Source organism: Tupaia chinensis, unplaced genomic scaffold, assembly GCF_000334495.1.
Source record: "Tupaia chinensis unplaced genomic scaffold, TupChi_1.0 Scaffold143913_1, whole genome shotgun sequence".
In the NCBI taxonomy this organism is placed as follows: Eukaryota; Metazoa; Chordata; class Mammalia; order Scandentia; family Tupaiidae; genus Tupaia; species Tupaia belangeri.
Window position 1 is genome coordinate 1708707 of NW_006203764.1, and position 18528 is coordinate 1727234.

The window sequence follows — 18528 nt, forward strand, 5'->3', positions numbered from 1 at the left end:
GGTAGGTAGAGGTAGATTCGGGTCTGGAAAAATGGCCATGGAAACTGAAAACTTGAAGCGTGATCATCATAATCAGTGGGCAAATAATCACAATTGTTCTTTAATTTCGCCACAACCAGAAAATTCTCTTACTAATGTTTGTAAATACAGAGAAATATGAAAGGATAGTAAAACTAAGATGTGTTTGTTACACTAATTTCAGACATGGAAACATGAAGTATTAAAGCATTTTATTTCTTTGTTCAAAACATTTATTGGGACCAGCAGATGGCATAAGGGATATGTCACTGGACTCCCATGTAGTTGACTGAGGTTTTAAGTCCCAGACCCAGTTGCTTAAAACTCATGCCAGGCACATGTGCACCCCAAATCCCGAGGAGAATGGAGAAGGGATTGTGGCATGGCTATCCCCACTGGAGGGTGAGTTATCACTTTTTGTCTCTCTGACAAGTGCGCATGCCGTATAACAAAAGTTGCTCTTAAAAAAAAAAGTATTTAGAACACTGCTTGTCTTCTGTGTTACTTAGGCTCATGAGCAAGGATCTTTGACATCCTCCTTTCCAAGTTTGGATGATTCCAAGGTTTTATCCTTTGTACTTTCAATGATGGGAAATCCTTGCTGAGAGTCCAGTCTTCCCCGAGTTCCTCTGGCTACATGATCTGTAGAGCCTTTTGAATGGTAAGATGTCAACATTCTTTCTTTTTTTTTTTTTTGGAGAGGTTTTTGCTATAGGTCGCGTGCACTCACCAGACAGACAGAGAGAGACAGAGAGACAGAAAGCGAGAAATCACCCCCCAGAGGGGATGGCCACGCCGCAACCCCTTCTCCTCCAGTCTCCTCTTGGAATCTTGGGCACGCACGCACACGCACCCGGCGTGAGTTTTAAGCCACCAGGTCTGGGACGTGAACCGCGGTCGACTACGTGGGAATCCAGCGACATAGCCATTACGCTAACTGCTGGTCCCAAGATGTCAACATTCTTATTGCCAGCTGGCTCTTCTGAACTCTGCCTCTGTTCTGTTCGGATTTCAGTTGCAGCATCATCACACTCCTTCTTTGCAGCATGTCTGTCCTCGTTGGCCGACTCCTTCCTCTGACCGTTCGTTTTTGCTACATCTCACATGGGTTTATCATGGGCAGACAAGGAGGCCACACACCTGCGTGTTTCGCTATCTGCGTATGACCGGCATGAACAGCAGATGCAGAGCAGCCAGTAACGGACAGACATGACAGAAGTAATGAGAAACAAGTAGGTGCAAGGGAGAGAAGTACAGCAGAAATGGGCGTGGAGGCAGGGGAGGCTACTGTGTATTACGCGGCCATCGAGGGAGACTTCTCTGGAGTGGGTATTTGGGCAGAGGCCTGAGCAATGAAGGCCCGAGTCTGGGATCCTCAGATTCCAGTTAGCCAAGGCCCAGGAGCAGCTGCAAGGGCTCAAGGTCCAGCCAGGGTTTCTCCCCTGTGCTCCGTGGTGCTCCAGGCTTCCCCAGAGGCCAGCTCGGGAAGGCAGCCTGGCTGAGAGGGTATCTCCAGCCCTTATCACATTCCCCTTTGGTAAGAGAGCACCCCTACTTAGTGTGTTTTATTGGAGCTCAAGGTAAATCTATGTTTGGAAAAGTGCTTTTTCTTTTTGTGTGTGTGTGAAATCCAAGAAGGTTAAACATTGCCGGTCAGGGTGTTGAACAGGGAGGAGGGGAGGCCCCTTTGGGAGAATATTGTGCTAAGATGGAGTCAGGAGCAAGGTAAAGGCAGGTGGCAGGGTTAGGGTCTGTCCCTCTAAACAGTTGTTAAAATCGGAAAACGCTCACATTAGGAAACAGGGTCTTTCCAGAGATCGAGTTAAGACAAGGTCATTCGCATGGCCCCTAACCCAGCATCACTGTGGTCCTTCCCAGAGGGGAAGTGTGAACGCAGGGACGGACGTGCACAGAGAGGCCGTGTGATGGCGGAGGCAGAGGCTGGGCCGACGTGGCGCAGGCTGAGGAACACTGGACCGCCCTCCACCACCAGGAGCTGGGAAGAGGCGAGGAAGGGCTCTACCCAGCATCTGAGAGGGAATCCGGCCTTGCCAGCACCCTGACCCTGCATTCCAGCCTCCAGAACCAGGAAACAACGAACCGCTGTTGTTTTAACCTCACTTGTGGCCCTCTGTTACCGCAGCAAGCAGACTAATACTGCAGGGAATGCTGATCCTGGAGCCGGGAGGGCTCAGTTCTGCCGGGCAGGGGTGGAGTCAGGCAGAGGTTCACATGGGAGGGGGCACTGGATGTGGAGAAGAAGAACAACCTGTCTGGGGCGTGTTGCAGCACCCCGTGGCAGGGCTGAGGGGCTTCCAAGCCAAGGCCCAGCATTCAGCTTGAGAGGCATGACCTTCCCAGAAGGATGGTGACCTTGGGACCTGGTGACAAGGCAGAGCAAGGTTGAGGTGGTGCCAAGGATGTAGGCAGTGCAGCCACTGAGGTCACAAACCCAGGCAAAGGAGTGGCAGTCAGGATTAGGGTTAGGAGGCTAGGGACTGCTGGGGGCCTGGACAGATGTCCAGAAAACAGGTGGACACAGAGGACCAGCCAGGACCGTTCTTCCAACCTGGCTCCTTCCCAATCTTCAGGCCTCAGCTAAAATGTCACCTTCTCAGAAGAGCTTTTCTGCACCTAGGACAGTTACCTCCAAGACACCATCCAGTACCCTGGCTACTGTCACAGCATGGCCATCATCTGACATTTATTTACCTGGTCCTGGTCTGTCTCGCCGGCTAGTCGGTAAGAACCACGGTGTTTGCTGCTGCATTTCAACTGCCCAGCATGGCGCCTGCAGGAGGCTGGTGATTGGTCAGCAGTTGTTGAATGAAAGGACTGACGAAGACGCGGGGGAAAGGCCCAGGGTTGCCGACTGGCTTCTCTGGATGCAGAGGCTGAGACGGCGTTTCGGGGACAAGATACTCTCCGGGAACCCGCATGTACAAGGACGTGGGAGGAAGCAGGGCTGGGCAGATGGAGAAGCTAGACTGCAACGCCGGCCCATGAATCTCTGGCCAACTCCTGAGCTTGGGAGGGAACATTGCCCAGTGAAGTTCCCAGCTGGGCTGAAACGCCTGGACCTTGAAATCCTCATCTTGCTCGTTCCCCGATGCCACCTGCCCCCAGAAGGGTAGACCCTGAAGGGTTTGACAGCTGGAGGCTGTGTGCTGACCGCACCCCCCATGCGAAAGGCGGTCCACGCTCCCCACAGAACTGGCTGCCAGCACAGGTCCCCGGTGTCGTGGCGCTCATGACGGTGGTGTTGAGATCAGGACAATCGTGAGCAAACAGTGTGCACACAGACGGCCTGGGCCGTGCCCAGGTCAGGCGCAGCACGGGGGAGAGAAGGGACTGACTTCTGACTGGGAGGAATCTGGGGAGGCCACCGGGTGGGGTGGGATTGAGTGGAAGGGTTTATCCATACAGGGCTATTGGGAGACAGCGTGGAGGGAGCTTCCAAGAGACAGGTGCCCTGGAGCAGGCAGCCCACGGGTGTCTACAAGAACAGGTGGGCAGCGGTCGGCAGCGGGGCAGAGGCCCCTGGAAAGGTGGGTGGAGGCCCCCAGGGCACAGAGGGGCCAAGGACAGCTGAGGACAGACTCTGAGAAAACAGCCCTCTCTCAGCACCGGAAACCTGGAAATGCCTTTGCTATCTCTTTTCAGACCCAGCAGGGAGCAGATAACGCAGAGGCTTAGCAAACAGAACAGAGCTGCCAGAGCGGCCAGGCAGGGTGCAGCCAGAGGCCAGGCTCCTGCGGAAAGCCAAGTTATGCAACTGCTCTGCTGGGAATCAAAGTCCCCTTTAAAGAACAGAGAAGCCTGGATTAAGCAACCATTGGCGTAGGCATCTCTTTAGAAATGAAGGACAGAAAGGAAACAGGATGATGAGGCCTCTGAGAAGTGGCAGAAAAATCCCCCAGAGGGACAATGGAGCTTTCATCTTCCAAAGAAAAGCCCTGACAGCTGTCCCTGTCACCCTCCAGGACACACGGCAGCCGCCTAAACACTTTTTATCATTGTTTAGAGGTGAAGTGACAGTTAAGGCCCTTGAGAGTGGCAGGCACCACCCTGGGCACCACATGGCCATGCCAATGGCTGCTGTGCCCACTGGACCTATCTGTGCTGAGCGGTAGGGTCCAGCTTCATGCCAGATACAGCCCAGATCCAGAGGGTCTGCCGCCCACAGGAACCCCCGGCTGCCCCTGCCTGCTCCTCCATACCCTTGCCTCTTCCCAGTTCCAAGCCTGAAACAGCAGATTTCCAAGGCATCCAGCACCACCAGGAAGTGATATCGAAGCTGGATTTTGAAGCTGGATAAGAATTTCCTGGGTGCACAAGAAGCAGGGCATACAGGACCAAGGGCCAGGGCACGGGAGGCAGGAAGGGCTGAGTGGTCCCCAGAAAGCTAAGGATTGGGGTCTCTGGAGTGTAAACAGGGGGAGAAGGGGAAACAGGGTCTGAGGGAATGGGGGCGGTGGGCGTGGGCTTTCTAATTACAGCATTTCTTTCTTTTTTTAAAGAGAGATTGATTTTTATAGAGACAGAGACAGAAAGAGAAATCACCCCCCACATTCCGGGGTGGATGGCCATGCCGCAATCCCTTCTCCTCCATTCTCCTCTCAGGATTTTGGGCATGCATGCACACGTGCCAGGCATGAGTTTTAAGCCATCAGAGGACTTGAGCTGCAGTCAACTGCATGGGAGTCCAGCAACGGAAGCATTATGCCAACTGCTGGTCCCTACAGAGTTTCTTTTTTTTTTTTGAGAGGTTTTTGCTATAGGGCATGTGCACTCACCAGAAAGACAGAGAGAGACAGAGAGACAGAAAGTGAGAAAGCATCCCCCCAGGGGGATGGTCACGCTGCAATCCCTTCTCCTCCATTCTCCTCTCGGGATCTTGGGCACGCACGCACACACGCCTGGTGTGAGTTTAAGCCACCCGGTCCGGAACTCAAACCATGGTCAACTACATGGGAGTCCAGCGACATAGCCATTACGCTAACTGCTGGTTCCTGCTACAGCATTTCTTAATCATTGCCATTAAATACACTTGGATTTTCTGTTATAGACAAGTGGTTTTGGGTGAGGGAATAACACATTTGTTTGCCCGTTAATTTATTCAACAGATTTTTATCAATGCCTTTTATCTGCGGGTTCAAGGGATGCAGCCAAGAACAAAATGACAGAAGCCGTCCCAGTGACCTCATTCCTCCTCCCAACACAACCAGGAGGCTGGAAGTGTGTGTCTGCCTTGCCGTTGTTGGTAAATACGGTTTCCAACCCCTAAACTCAATATTGACATAACTTTATTCATGACAGCCCCATGTGGGATGCAGCAAGTCCATTTGCAGAACTGGAAAGAAGTTTTGTATACACACACACGCACACACACGTGCACATGCACACACATGCACGCACACACACGCACGCATGTATACACACATGTCCTGTCCAGATAAGTCCCACTGCTAAGGGCTGGAGCCAGGACTGAAAGCCAGGCCAGTCTGGCACCAAAGCACACGGACTTGCCTTTGCAGAGAGCCGTCTGCAGCCAGTGGGTGAGGCTGCAGTGCTTGGCTTCAGACGTCAGCCCTGGGGCGGGTGAGCTCTGGTGCATTCTTGACAGGTACCGAGGTCTCTGCCTGAGGGCAGCTCTAGGCTTCTTCCCTTTCTCCCTGTGTAAATGCAACACCCCGGGCTCTCTTGCCAGCACCTTGCTGCCTCCTCCCAGAACCCCTTGGGCCAAGAGGTTTACTGAGCATAACTGGCCCTGGGCTTTTCCCGGCCTGGGGCCAGCGAGATAATTTCGAGGTCTAGGGCCTGATTACCATCAGCAGCAGAGAGCCTGTGCAGGTCCCCAAAAGGTGATTCGCTGGCCTCTGCTGTCGGCGAAACTCTCCCTCTCTCCCTTTCTCTCCCTCCCTCTCTCTCTCCCTCTCTCTTTCTTTTTAATATTTTTGCCATGAGCTCCTCAGACAGAGAGAAAGAGAAATCCCCCCCACCCCCCGCCAGGGGGAGATGGCCATGCTGTAGCCTCTTCTCCTCCATTCCCCTCTCTGGATTTGGGGCACGCACGCACCCGCACCTGGCATGATTTTCAAGCCGTTGGGTCTGAGACTTGAACGGTGCAGTCGGCCACGTGGGATCCGGCGTCTTAACCTCCACACCACCTGCCGGTCCCGCGGCTCTTCTCTTAATGCTGCTTCTTCCCCGACAGTCTCCCTATTATGATCTTCAAGTCTATTTATTGATTTATTCTGAGAGAGAGAGTCAGAGAAAGGAGAGAGACAGGACCCTCAGCAGAGTCTTCATGGTGCGATCCACCCCAGCCGCAGCTGTGCAGGTCCATCGCGGGTCCTGTGTGCACACCCCGCGTGCTCCGAGGGCCCCAGGACAGGCACCTGGGACCTCTCCCACCTGGAAGTATTGACAGTGCACGACCTGCCTCCCACATCATTATTGTAATATGTGTGTGTGATGGCCAAGGTGACACACACAGGTTTACCTTCCTGTCCTCCAGGAAATGTCCCCTCCCCAGGTGCCTGTCATCTGTCCTCCCTTGACCCCCCCAGGACCAGGGCCGTTCTCCAGGGAGGGACGTCTGCCCCCGGCAGGAACCACAAGGGCCCGGGCCTGCTGCCTGGGTCAAGGAGAGCAGCGGTATTTAGCACGTCTCGGAGGCAGAATCTGGGTGCTGGAGACCTTGAAAGATGTTGGGGTGACAGAGCCAGCCAGGCGTGTCACCTTAGCTAGGGAGGGACCACTCTCCTCAGAAGTCTCTGCCCTGCCCAGGCCCAGGTAAGGGTTGGCCCTGAGAGAAGGGTGCGACAGGTTTGGAAGGTGGAAGCTGAGGAGTAGCCGGGACGCTGGGGTCGACGTGGGTGCCGGCTCCGCTTGCTCTACCTGCCGGCACACCTGTGGCCACAAGGCAGCAACTGTGCCCGTGGCTCCTCCAGCTCCTCTGCTCTCCTCCCTCGGCGTCTCCACGGGCAGGGCCAGGGAAGAACCCGGCCACCCATGGCCGCTGTGTCATCCAGGCGAGAGAGGCAGATGCAGGCTCTGGTTTGTCCCAATGGCTCGCGCCCATCTGGCCGGCCTGCCATTTGCCCAGGTCTTCTCCCTCCGCTTGCCTTGCCGACCTGCAGGCTCCAGGCTGACCCTTGACCATGAGGGCAGTCTTCCTCCTGAGAAGGCCTCTGGGGCCCCATCCCTATGACAACCCCTCTCCTCCCACTCCTTGAGGGTTTGCTGCCTCCCAGAAGCCCTACTCACAGTGGGAGAAGTCACGCTGCAGAGAGATGATCAAGCCAGCACACAGGCTGGAGCCCAGGTGGGGCAGATGGAAGGTTCCAGGCGCCTCTCAGGCCAAGGCCTTCCTGACACTGTCTCGGGGTGACCTGTCTGCTCGTCCAGCCTCGGACGCTGTGGGCTGGTGAACTCCCTCATCCAGAGCTCCACGGAGCTGGGGGCTCCTCCCATCTCTCCACCTAGCCCAGGAAGCGGGTGGTTTCATCCAAATTCCACAGAAAGGGAGTGGGAGCGGCTGGGAGCTGGCTCCAGGAGTCCCAGGGCCGGTATGTCACCCAGATCTGTTGACCCCGAGTCTTCAGCGTTTCCCAGACATGCCGCCTATCTCACCAGCACCCACCCAACCAGAATGGCCGATGCAGGCCCTGACGGACGCGGCCTTGCTCAAGTCTGCTGCATCCAGGATCGGGGTCTGGCCTCGGGCAAGGATGGCTGGAGCGCCCACTCTGGGTCAGCCCCGTCCTAGGAGCTGGGGTACCGCAGCTGTGCTCCCGGAGCTGAGATCCAAACGGTAACACAGAGGGGCCAGCCAGGGAAGGAGGACCGTCCTGAAGTGACCAGGGCCGCGAATAAGGTCAAGCAGGGGTGTAGGGAGCCGGGTGCCCTCTGAACTCAGGGAGAAACCCTCTAGGGACAGTGAGGCAGAGACCCTGAGGGCAGAGAGAACAGGGACGGGAACTTTGTGGGCTAGGGTGACGTGGAGGAGCAATGACAAGGTCTTGGTGGGAGAGATACAGAAGGCAGTGAAAGAGTCTTTCTTACACCCACTTCCCTCCCGGCATGTTTAGGAATGACAGAATAATAAATAAAATGACTGAAAAACAAATACGCAGAGATCACAGGAGCAACAGCGTGGGCAGTGTGGTAAGAGGAGCCGCCATGCTGTGGGGGAGGGAGCATTCATGATGGGCCTCACTCCCGGTCGTGGGAGAAGGAGCCAGAGCTGGCCTGGGGGCCTGGGCCTGGCATCAGACAGCTGGCAGTTGCCCCCAGGGAGGCCACAGTGAAGGCGTGGGTGGGACCTTTGCAGAGTTAGGAGAAATGGCAAGTTATCTGTTGTTCTGGAGTGTTCGAAGCTTGAAGAGGGTCTCGGAGCTGGAGAGGGAGGCGGAGCCCAGACTGCAGAGGGCCTGAGATGAGCAGTTAAGCGGCTCATTCGGTGGGCGAAGGGAGCCATCGCAGGTCTCTGAGCGGGAGCGCGATCTAGCCAGAGCTGTGCTTGCAGCAAATTCCTCCTGCTGGTCCTACGGAGACTGGGTCGGGGAAGAGGAACTGGAGAGAGGGCTTATGGTCAGGCACGAGGCTGGAAAGAGGGGAAGCAGGGAGTAGGAACAGAATTAGCGAATGGGGCTTCCTGGGTGTCTCTCTCCGCATGGGGCAGAGGGAAGGGGAGGACGCATGTGGATCTGGTGGCTCTGGTCATGTAGGAACTCGGTTCCACTCATTCTGTGGCCACCTACTCCAGGAAGCCTTCCTGGACCACCCGCACAGCTCTGGGTCCTCCTGACACCTGGCTCTCCTAAGCTCTTACCGTAAGGTGCCCTTTGTATTTTTTTTTAAAAGAATTATTTCATTTTATTTTATTTATTCATTCATTTATTTTTTAATTTGACCAGAGGGAGACAGAGAGAGATAGAGAAAGTGAGAAAGCAAACCATCAGGTCCAGGACTTGAACCGTGGTCAGCCATGTGGGAGTGTCCAGCACCTTAGCCACTACACCACCTGCTGGTCCCCTCTTTGTATTTTGATGGTGTCTCTGCTCATGGCTTGTCACCTCCACGTGCCTGTCCGCCTGTGCTGGTAGGAACATGTCACACACTTCAGTGTACCCTTGGGAATGTCGCCCTCAATGAAGACGTCACTACCCCAGCCTTCCTGGTTGTGGGGACCACGACTCCAGCCTGGGCCAACCTAAGGCTGGCACGGTGACGTGGGGGCTGGCAGCAGGCCTGTGCCAGCCAGCCTGTGTCTCCCGCTAGCTGAGGGCTCCATCTGAGTGGTCTTCCGGCCCCTGGATCTCCTCCCACGGAGGCTGTGGCCCTGTCCTGGCATCCAGCCTAACTGCCATCCACTTCCTCATCTGAACCCCTGGACTGGGCTCTCCCTGCTGTGTCCAGTGGCCATAGAAGGCCAGGCTTGAATGACAGTGGACTCGAAACTCTGCCTCCTACCTGTCTCCACCGACACCTTAGAACCCCCTCTGCCCTGCACTTCCGGCACACCCCTAGGTCCCTAGGTGGGTACAGATGGAGCCCCTGGGAATAGACCCAGTGACTCAGGGAACATTGGTCCCTCCAGACCCCTCCCTGGACCCCTGCACGGAGCCCAATCACATCTCACCCAGCCCGTCCCCAGTGCCCAAGGCCTGCCCGTCAGAGCCACTTCTGACACCCACCTTGGCTCTGCCCACCTTGGCCCTGCCCAGGCCCCCTCTGAGTCTCCTGATCATCACACTCCCATGCTGGCCATCACTGGGGGTGAGTCACAGCAGTCCCAGTGAGGGCTGCCCGCCCGGTGCCACCACATGCCCGTGCTAATGCCTCCTGTGTGGCCGGGCGTGTGCTGGGCAGGAGGCAGCCGTGGTGGGGCGGTGGTGGGTGTGGGGAGGTGACGTGGCTGCATCTGTGGAAATAGCTGTCTCCGTCGTTGGTGTCATCATAGAATAATAAACTTTTATATATACGATAACAAAGATAATGTCAACAATAAAACAGCACTAGCTGCCTCTGTGTGCCTCTGTGCCAGGCACGGGCCCAGGCTCCGCGTGGGCTGTCTTGCCCATCTCCTCGGCAATGGGAGGTGAGCGTGGTGGTGCCTATTTCACAGCCGAGCAAGCCGAGGTCCAGAGACGGGATGAGATCTGGGGTGGCTGCAGGCGTCTAGCTCTGTTCGCACACCCACACCCCTTCCTTCTCAGGCCACACGTCCGCCGGGAGCTAGTGTGGCCCATGGGGTCTCATTCTGGGTGGAGAGTATTTCTGATCTTGAGAGGTGCTGACCTTCCACTGGCAGGTACTCGGCACATGGGCACCTGAGGGAGGATGCTGGCATCTCCTTGGTACTTAGTTTAACTGTACGACCACATAGTTCAAGCTGAGCATCCACCAATTTAAAAAATGTTCATCTCAGAAGGGAAGAAAAGCTCCCGCCCACAGGGACCCTGCAAAATTCAGAGTCACAGAGCAGCCTGAGCATGGTGGTTGTGTCTTCACCACACCGCTCAGGCACCGGGTTAAGGGACCTCCCCCCGCCAAGTGGGCTTCTCAAGCATTCCCCAATTTTATGGGTGAGATCAAGACCCCGAGAGCAGTCACTTGAGGAGGTTTGTGCATCTGTATGAGGCAGATACAAAACCCAAAACCAGGTCTTCTCGCGTCGGGAGGTGTGCCCTCTGGCCCTCACCCTCCCTGTCCCCTTCTGCAATCTTCTCTCCTCGAGGTCCTTCCGCCCTACTTCCTGTTCCTGCCACTCTCCTCTGTCTTTCTTTGGCCCCATTAAAGGCATCTGATAACAGTTGTTTGCATCTAAGTATGAGTAAGTCTCAATCAATGTATTCGCTCTCCAAAAGCCATTGTCCCTCATTGTCCCTTTTGTCTGGGATCACAAAGCCAGTCCCCTGGAAAAGGACCTTCTGTGACTGTTCAGAGTCTACCCTTGGAGTAAGGTGACTGCTCGCCAGCCCCAGCCCGCAGGGCGTTCCCCAGCCTGCCTTCACGGATCTGGGAAGAAGTGCTGGGGAATGCGTGAGGGAAGGAAAAGCCCCCTGTCCCCTCTGCAGGGCGAGCCGCAGCCCTGCTGCCAGGGGGACACTGTGACCCTACATGGGCTCGTGCTGGTGGTCTACAGCTGGTCTTGGGCCTGTTTGGAAAATTCTAGAGAACAGAAGGCACGGCTGTGTATTCTCACCACCTCTAACCCTCACGCTCAGCTTGTCCAGCCCAGACGGGGCCCTTTCGATGGTCTCAGAGTCACTCCGCTGTCCTGAATTTCTGAGAGCTCAGCAGTGAGCTTGCCCACGCTAACGGCCCTGCAGGCCTTCCTCGTGACGCTGTTCCTGCTGTGGGATCTACTGTCACGGCACGCCCTCCCCTGGGCCTCGGGCACGTCAGGCACAGAACACTCCCTCCAGATGGTGGAGGATGGGGGCGTTGGACCGAGTGGCTTGGAATAGAACCAGCTCTCTGTCTCCTTGCTCATTATCGCTGTTGCTGTTATTAGTAATTACTGCTATTACCATTGCCGTAATCATTGCCGATTAGTTTTAATTTCCCTCCTTCATGTGGGACGCTGCGTTTGGCTGCATCGCTGATAACCTGGTGAAGTGGACAAAGAGGTGCTTCCGTAGTTCCACTGAGCGGATGGAATCAGTGAGGCACAGAGAGGGGAGGCAAGCAGGGGGAGGTGGCCCCGCGAATGCAGGACTGACAGCAGGAACTGCACTGCGCCTCTGTGTGGTGAGGCCTCCCGAGAGCAGGCCCTGCAAGCGGCCAGGGCCGGGCCGTGGCGCTGCCTCATTTGGAGGCTGTGACTTGGCTCAGTGTGCGCCTTCATGGGGCGTGCCATGCTGACCCCGCGCCGTCCCCAGATCTCAGCCTGCCTCTCTGCTCTCCTCCCCTCCTGACCTGCTCCTCCCTCCTCTCTCCATCCCTGAGCTCAGTGTGATGGGAGAGCTGGACAAGGAGCCAGCAGAGCGTAGTCAGTCGTGGAATCATTCTGCCCCTCCATCTCCAACGCCTGGAAGACCCCCCTCGCTCCTGCCCTGCTTCCCAGGCAGGAGGCATGTGAACATGGTCTTTGGTGGAGAACCCCCCGAGGCTCAGAGAGGAGTGCCAGGCCCGCATGGGCTGCAGTCCCCTGGGTTTGCTCTGAGCGCCCGTGTGGAGGAGGGTTCCCAAGGCCTATTTCACCTGGTGCCTCCCACAGCTTCCTGTGGCTTTGACATAGAATGAAGCAGAAAAGCCTCAGACTTTGATTTAGAAAGACTGGCATCACTGCCTCCAGGGAGCCCTCTTTGCTCTCCTGGTCTCTGCTGGGACTATCCACAGGTTTGAGCAGGCCTCTGACACAGAACTGGCCCCAGTATCTGACCTCAGATCTCAGTTCCCCCAGTTCCCACTAACGGGGTCCACACTTAATCTTTTCTTCTTTCAGACAGATATTCTCATAAGGATGTATATCCAGTTAATAACCACGAGGTCTATGTCAGATTCCTCGCTATCCTGAACCTCAGTTTCCCATCTGTATAGTGGGGACAGCAGACCCTCCTTCATAGACTTGCAAGCATTAGTGCGTGCACACGCACGTGTGTGTGTGTGTGTGTGTGTGCAAGCACACCTGCTGCTGAAGTCAAACTGGTGGCTTATCTCTAAGTGTAGTAAAACATTAAGGTGGAATTTTTTTTTCTTTTTATGTTTTGCAATTTTCCTCCCATAAACGGTTTTATGAAATGTTCTGGTTTGATGTCTTCTGTGGTTCTGTTTTTACACCAGAATCCAGTCCTGGGTAGAATGACGTTAAACACACACTTGGGTCTATATGAGGTTTTCAAACAGTTCATGGAAAATGTGTAGAATGATTTCAATTTTTTTTGTGCCAAAATAAACTCACTTTCATTCCATTTTCCATAAACTTTGGAAGTCTTCTCATATTATTTTAAGTGAAATTGATAGACAACAAGAAAGTGGCCCCCTCAGACAACCATAAAACCATTGCGGTCCCCTGTTGCCCATGCACACGTGAGTAAACTCAGGACCAGAGCAGGGGTGGCTTCCCCAGTCACCTGGTGCATTATGGGGTCACCTGTGTCTAGAGCCCTGAACACAGGCCCAGGCCCTGGGACCTCCCAGAGCTTGATGCTGGGGTGGGGTGGGGTGAGCTGCCTGCTCCCAGCCTGTGTCTGGAAGGCTAGGCAGGGCCTTGTAAACATCCCTGTGTGGTTAGCATCTTGTGGCAGGGCTAGGGCGTCCACACCAGAGAGGAATCTGGGACAAATGACTCTACTCAGAGACGCTACAGGGAGAGAGCCGTGGGATCAGGGTGGAAAAGCGTGCCACTCTGGTTTCTGGGCAGCGTGCCCTCACTTTCTCGGTGGGGTTTACTGGGCTCTGGCCAGCCAGGCAGCGGGTCACAAGCACCTTGTGGTGGACTCGCACAGAGCGCCGTGCTGTCGGGATGGGTCAGGAAAGCAGGCCAGAATGTTCCTGAGGGCTGAGTCAGGGAACTCCCAGACACTTCGTTCTCTGGGTGTGGCTCCTAGCAGGGCAAACTGGCCAGGAAGACTTGGGGAAGGGGTGGAGGTGGCAGAGGTGGGCTGGGCAGGGTGTGGACCGAAGCTTACCTAGTTTGCAGACCAGACTTATGGGACTGGGTCGAGGGGAACAGGAGGCTGTGGTAACAGGACAGAGATGGCCAGGAGGCTGGGAGCAGCAAGACCTGGGGCTGGGGGGCAAAGAAGACTGACCAAGGGAAAAGAGGGCTCTGGAAGGCCGGAGCAAGGGTGTGTGTGTGGCCTGTCTGTCTTCAGGATGAGAACCAAGAACCGAAGTGATCACTCAGACATCCTATATCCCTTCAACGCCTGCCCTAGGACTGGAGAACCAGTCTGGGTGTAGGTCCCTGTCAGGCTGGCTGTCAAAATGCTGTGGCCTAGCCTTTCATCTGTAGTCCTCCAGACCTCAGATGAGAGTCTGGCGAGAGTCCGGGCCGGCCGCATAGCCTAGTGGTTAAGGGAGCCGGATCCCACATGGCCAATTATGGTTTGCAAAACACCCTGGGTGTGCATGTGTGCATCTAAAAATCCTGAGGAGGAAAGGGGATTGTGTGAAGTGATCACACCTCACAGGGAAGAGAGGACTCTCTCTTTGCCTCATTCTTTTCTTTTTTTCTTTCCTTTTTTTCTCTTTTTGCTAGAGGGAGAGACACAGAAAGAGGGAAAGACAGAAAGTGAGAAAGCGCTGCCATGAGAGACGGCCACAGCACAATCTCCCTTCTCCTCCCACGTCTCCGTTCAGGATTTTGGGCATACCTGCACATGAGCTGCACATGCCTTTCAAGCTGCTCAGTCTGGAACTCAAACCTCAGTCAGACACGTGGGATCCATCCGCCTTAACCGCAGTGCCCCTGGCTGCCTCCCCCGCTCCCCCATCTCTCTCTGGCAAGTGCTCTCTGGCAATTAAAAGAACAAGGGATTTAGAACCACAACAGTCCTGTGTTTACTAATTACCTAGCTTTGGGACTGGCAGCTTTCCTTTCTGCACAGTGAGTCTAGCAGCAAAGTCTAACTTACAACGTCTAACTTGCAAAGTCCTTGTGAAAAACATGGACTACCTGTCTATTAACAATGTGTATGCACATGTTTTCTTCTGCAGAGACAAAGACAAAGAAGAAAATGTGATACAGAGAATTAAATAAATGAGAAAATCAAGCCGGCCCCACTCCGACTGTCTCCATGTATGTTTATGTATGTTCTTCATCTGTTTGCCCACTAAGCATCAGGTGGGGGTGTGGAAAGACAAGGATACTTTGCCTCCATCATTGAGCACGTTAGCTCTCTGTATACGTGTGCCATTTGCATTGCGTGTGCTGTAGCTGTAACACATGATGTATGCAAGAACTTATGTCCACCTTTCCTTCCACAGGTTCAGGCTTAGAAAGTTTTTCCCTGGGAACAGCAGATGACATAATGGCTACATTGCTGGATTCCCACATAGTCAGCCAAGGTTCCTTACCTCAGTCTTAATCTTGTTGCTCAAGGGTATGACATTAATCTAGTGTCACGTGCCTTGGGCTCTGCAGCAGTTTATGTTCTCGATTCTTGGCTCTCATGGCTCCCTGTCATGCACGTCAACTGGGGATCCTATGAAAACAGGAAGAGCGAGGGCACCCGGGGAAATGGAGTTGAGGATGTGGATGGTGGGTTAGGCTTTCTCTCGCCCTCTCTCTCTCTATTGTTAATAGACATCTGACGTATTTCTACTCTGGGGCTATCACGTAAAGCTCCCACAGACGTAGCAGTGCATATCTGCAAGAGCTCAGAGCATCCAGTTCTGTTGGGTACTCCAGGACACAGTTAAAGGGGCAGGGACAAGCATAGGTTTAGCGCTAGTGGATCCTGCCAGGCAATGTTCCAGAGTGTGTATTCGTTTACACACCCACCTATGATATAAGTGAGTTTCACCTGCTCCACTCCCTGGCCTTGTCAGTACTTTTAATGTTAGCTGTTGTGGTGGGTGTGTAGTAGTATCTCTGAGTTTTGTTTTGCAGATTCCTTTTATAAAATATTTATTTATTTATATGTTTATTTATACATTCAATCACTGTGAATCATTACAGCATACCAAATGAATTTTCCCATTATGAACACACCAGATATTATTTAGTCAAAGATATTACTGCATATATTACCATCAACAGGTAACTTTCCAGTTTTGTCCCTTAAATGTTTTGCTGCTTTTCCCCCCTTGAATTCCCTCCCTCTGTCCTCCCCCATTTCCCAACTTCCTCCCACACTGTCTCTAACAGGCACAGTTGCTCTGCATGCCTTTATACCTTCCAGTCTTTCAGTTTCTGCTACAGAGTGCAGACGCTCAGTATATATTGAGTGGGGACATACAAGGCCTCTCTTTCATAGTCTGGCTTACTTCGCTTAGCAGTAAATCTTCCATATTAACCCACTTTCTATCAAATGCCAGGGTCTCATTGTTTTTCATGACTGAATGTATTCTGTAGTGTATATGTGCCACATTTTTTCAGTCTATTCATCAGTTCATGGACATTTGGGTTGGTTCTTCTTTTCCCTCTCCAGATCTTGGGCATGCATGCTCCTGATGTGTGTTTCAAGCCTCCAGGTCCGGGACTCGAACTGCATTCAACTACGTGGGAGTCCAGCAATATAATCATTACACCATCTGCTGGCCTCAAGCCTTGGATTTCTTAAAGTAATTTTGCACGTGGAGTGCCATGAGGTCATGGCTGGTTTTCTCCGCAAGCATACCCAGTATGTCACCATCGCTGGGAAGAGGGTCCCCTCACTGCACTGCATGTGCCTTTGGTATGCAGCAGGTGTCTTCCTGTGTGGTCTGCTATGCACTCCTGTCCATCCCAGTGCTCAGTGTGCTTGACTCTGTGCCAACACACACGGTCTCAGGGGTGCAGCGCTACAGCCTTTCTTGGTATCGGGTGGGTGAGGCTCTCAAGTGTTTTCAATGACGTCTTGGGTGACTCCCAGAATCATCAAGTAGGAATTACTTGCTTCAGAGCAGATAGTCTAAGCCTTAGATGCTCATTATAACTATCCTCCCATCCCAGGAGGTTCTTAAAAGCACCCTCACCCAGGCTTCCTCCACACTGACTAAATAAAAGTCTCCAGAGGACTCTTCATAAAATGGATATTTTTAAGCTCTCAGATGACCCTAATGTGCTCCCAGGGAGGAAACAACTGCATTCGCAGTAGGCTCTTCCCATTTTATAGTAAGGAACCAGAAATTTAAAATCACATTCAAATTTCTAAGGGCATTAAATCACTCACTCAGTTCCTCCAATCTTTGATATGGACTTGCCCTCAGTGTTTGCCTGGGAAACTCCTACTCGTACTTCAAAACCCAGTTCAAATGTGCCTCTTCTACAAAGCTATCACCCAAGTGAGATCAGAGCCTCCTGCCTCTCATCTCACAGTTACCTCCACCTTGGCCTTTACCAAGCATGACCTGAATCTCTGTGCTTCCTGTGGTCCCACTAGACCAGGGATCTTGGAGTCGGACTTGTCCCTGGATCCCTCACAGGTCTAGTGTCTAGGAGAACCAAAGATGAGGTGAAACAGGAAACACATTGTAAAAAAATATTCAAGCCACTTCTCAGCCTCAGGCTGAGGCTCTGGCTCATGAACTTACAGCTGTACTCCTGGCTGAACAGTAATCTCCATTCTCTAGCTCCTCAAGAACACTAGGCTCAAACCCATGGACCTCGAGTCTTCCCGTATGTAGGTGGTCGGGGGCAGTCTAAGTCAGGCAAGAGGCCTTGATGGGTGCTGGGAGGGCCTGGTCCTCCCATAGACATCTCCTTTGTTGCTCCTCACCCACCCTAATTCCTTACAAGGCTCCTCACCAAGACTTAGCACCTGGCCTGCACTCAGCCGCCTTCCCTCTCTGCCGATGGCCTGGCAGCCTTTGAGTGTCTTGAGCTCAAGCAATCCCAGTGCAGCCCAGGTCACTGAGTAGGCTTCCCACAGGCCTCAGCCTGCACATCTCCTATGGGAGTCTGCCTTTAGTGGAGGGTGTCTGGTGCAAGCAAACAGGTGTGGCCCTTGGACTCACTCAGGCCTCACCCTGTCATTAGCGGGCGGGGTTCTTCCCTCCCAAACCAGGGCTGTAGACTTGAATTATGGGTTAGCATCCACCTCCCCAGCTCCTGTCCTCCTTCTGCAGCCTCTGCTTCAGTGGGACCAACTGCCCTCACCCTGTTCCCTTTTCTTTGGGGTGCATGCATGTCTGCAGTGCCCCAGTGACCAGAACCAGACAAGGAGGCCTTGGCTGTTGTGTCATGTGGTCTATCTGACCCACCTGCTCATTCTGATACTGGAAACTCTGGGGTCCCACGTCCCCTTGCCTCAATGATTGGACCATGAATATATCAGCTCGTGGCTGAGCCAGATTTGAAAATAAGCCAGGATCACCTCTTTCCAAGAATGCCTTGTTTGTCACCTGCTTTGTGCAGTTCTGGGACAAGAGTCATGCCTTTGCTAAAAGTCACATCCCACATGCAGGTCCAACATATGTGGCTCTTCAGAGACCCTCATCGTGCTATGGCCTTATAATAGCTACCATGAAACAGGGGACTGACTAGACCAGGAAAGAAAATCTCAATGAAGTTTTTGCTCACCAGAGTAATTTTCCCTTCCAGCCCAGGGTCCGTGAGTTTGGGAATTTTCAGACATCGGTACCTCTCTCTCTAAGTGATAAAATTAATGAGCATTTTATTTTATTTTCAAAGTTCATTCTAAAATAGAATCTATTCCTCAAATATGGAAGATACATAAAAGTAAGGAGGGGAAAATAAAAAAGAAAAAAATAAAACAATAAAACTCAACCAGTTTCACTACTCCAGCCCAAGAAATCATTGAAAATTTTCTTGAATGATCATACACTTGGGCATGAATGTCTGTTGCCCCTCATAGGAATGAAGTGTTTAATTGTTTTTTTAAGCTC